This window comes from Triticum dicoccoides, chromosome 1A, assembly GCF_002162155.2.
Source record: "Triticum dicoccoides isolate Atlit2015 ecotype Zavitan chromosome 1A, WEW_v2.0, whole genome shotgun sequence".
NCBI classification, from domain to species: domain Eukaryota; kingdom Viridiplantae; phylum Streptophyta; class Magnoliopsida; order Poales; family Poaceae; genus Triticum; species Triticum dicoccoides.
Window position 1 is genome coordinate 44315733 of NC_041380.1, and position 2667 is coordinate 44318399.

Consider the following 2667-nt stretch of genomic DNA (forward strand, 5'->3'; position numbering starts at 1 on the left):
TAACAAAAGCAAAGTGTTGGAACAAACCAACACGAGTGTTTTAAAGCTCCTCAACCTTAAGTACAACCTCATTACAATTTATTCAAATACCGCCACATCTTGATGTAGAAGTGGTGATAACCTCCCCCAAGCTTAGGGTTTTGCAAGCCCAAACCGGCAGGATCATTGCGGCGGTTGGTCGGGAGCCCACTCCTGGCTCCAATTGGAGAAGTTCATGTTCATGTAGGCGGATGTGCCTCGAAGTGATACGACGAGGTTGCTCGTATCATCAATGGAGTCCTAGAGGCTGTCGAGGTCTGCATAGGTGGTGTAGTGTCCTTGTTGTGGCTGCTCTTGGGGCTGCTCCTCCTCTTCGTCGATGGTGAGTTCTTCTTCATCTACTTGTTCTGGTTCTGGGTCTTCCTGGTCAAAAGCTGCATCTCCTTCCTGTGCAACATAATGCAATTGTTCATGCTCGATGGAGAAATGGTTAGGCATAGGAGTAGGCAACAAGTGTGCCACTCCAGGAATTCTAATGCAACGATGGCTATTACGAACTACTACCATTCCAGCGCTAGTAAGAACAAATATTAACAAGGGTGTTACCGACAATGGGACGAAGGTGATTGTAGTTGATACCAAGGGAGTTGGCCACATATGGTGATCACTCCTCCACATACGATATCTCCTTGTGCATGATTTGCTTGATGCGCGAGGTGTAGTGCTACCTCTTGAGCACTGCGTTGGATTTCTCCGAAGAGGAAGGGATGATGCAGCAAAGTAGCGTAAGTATTTCTCTCAGTTTTTGAGAACCAGGGTATCAATCCAGTAGGAGGCTACGCTCGAGTCCCTCGTACCTACACAAAACAATAGCTCAACGCAACCAACGCGCTTAGGGGTTGTCAATCCCTTCACGGTCACTTATGAAAGTGAGATCTGATAGAGATGATAAATAATATTTTTGGTATTTTTGGTATAGAGATGCAAAGTAAATAAAGTAAAAGCAAAGCAATAATAAAGTAATGGAGATTGATATGATGAGAAAGAGACCCGGGGGCATAGGTTTCACTAGTGGCTTCTCTCAAGAGCATAAGTATTCTACGGTGGGTGAACAAATTATTGTTGAGCAATTGACAGAATTGAGCATAGTTATGAGAATATCTAGGTATGATCATGTATATAGGCATCACGTCCGAGACAAGTAGACCGGAACGATTCTGCATCTACTACTATTACTCCACTCATCGACCGCTATCCAGCATGCATCTAGAGTATTAAGTTAAAAACAGAGTAACGCCTTAAGCAAGATGACATGATGTAGAGGGATAATTTCATGCAATATGATAAAAACCCCATCTTGTTATCCTCGATGGCAACGATACAATACGTGCCTTGCTGCCCCTTCTGTCACTGGGAAAGGACACCACAAGATCGAACCCAAAGCTAAGCACTTCTCCCATGGCAAGAACAACCAATCTAGTAGGCCAAACCAAACTGATAATTCGAAGAGACTTGCAAAGATAACCAATCATACATAAAAGAATTCAGAGAAGATTCAAATATTATTCATAGATAGACTTGATCATAAACCCACAATTCATCGGTCTCAACAAACACACCGCAAAAAGAAGATTACATCGAATAGATCTCCACGAGAGAGGGGGAGAACTTTGTATTGAGATCCAAAAAGAGAGAAGAAGCCATCTAGCTACGAACTATGGACCCGTAGGTCTGAAATAAACTACTCACACTTCATCGGAGGGGCTTGGATGATGATGTAGAAGCCCTCCGTGATCGATGCCCCCTCCGGCGGAGCTCCGGAACAGGCCCCAAGATGGGATCTCGTGGATACAGAAAGTTGTTGCGACGGAATTAGGTTTTTGGCTCCGTCCCTGATCGTTTGGGGGTACGTGGATATATAGAGGAGGAAGAAGTACGTCGGTGGAGCTTCGAGGGTCCCACGAGACAGGGGGCGCGCCCTAGGAGGGGGCCCCCCTACCCTCGTGATCACCTCGTGGCTTTCTTGACGGAGGGTCCAAGTCTCCTGGATCTTATCTGATGAGAAAATCCCGTTTCCGAAGGTTTCATTCCGTTTGGACTCCATTTGATATTCCTTTTCTTCGAAACCCTAAAACAGGCAAAAAACAGCAATTCTGGGCTGGGCCTCCGGTTAATAGGTTAGTCCCAAAAAGAATATAAAAGTGGAAAATAAAGCCCAATAATGTCTAAAACAGTAGATAATATAGCATGGAGCAATCAAAAAATATAGATACATTGGAGACGTATCAAGCATTCCCAAGCTTAATTCCTGCTCGTCCTCGAGTAGGTAAATGATAAAAACAGAATTTTTGATGCGGAGTGCTACTTGACATAATTTTAATGTAATTCTTCTTAGTTGTGGTATGAATATTCAGATCCGAAAGATTCAAGACAAAAGTTCATATTGACACAAAAATGATAATACTTCAAGCATACTAACTAAGCAATTATGTCTTCTCAAAATAACATGGCCAAAGAAAGTTCATCCCTACAAAATCATATAGTTTAGTCATGTTTCATTTTCTTTACACAAGAATGCTATCATCATGCACAATCCCGATGACAAGCCAAGCAATTGTTTCATACTTTAGTAATCTCAAACCTATAAACTTTCACGCAATATATGAGCGCGAGCCATGGACATAGCAC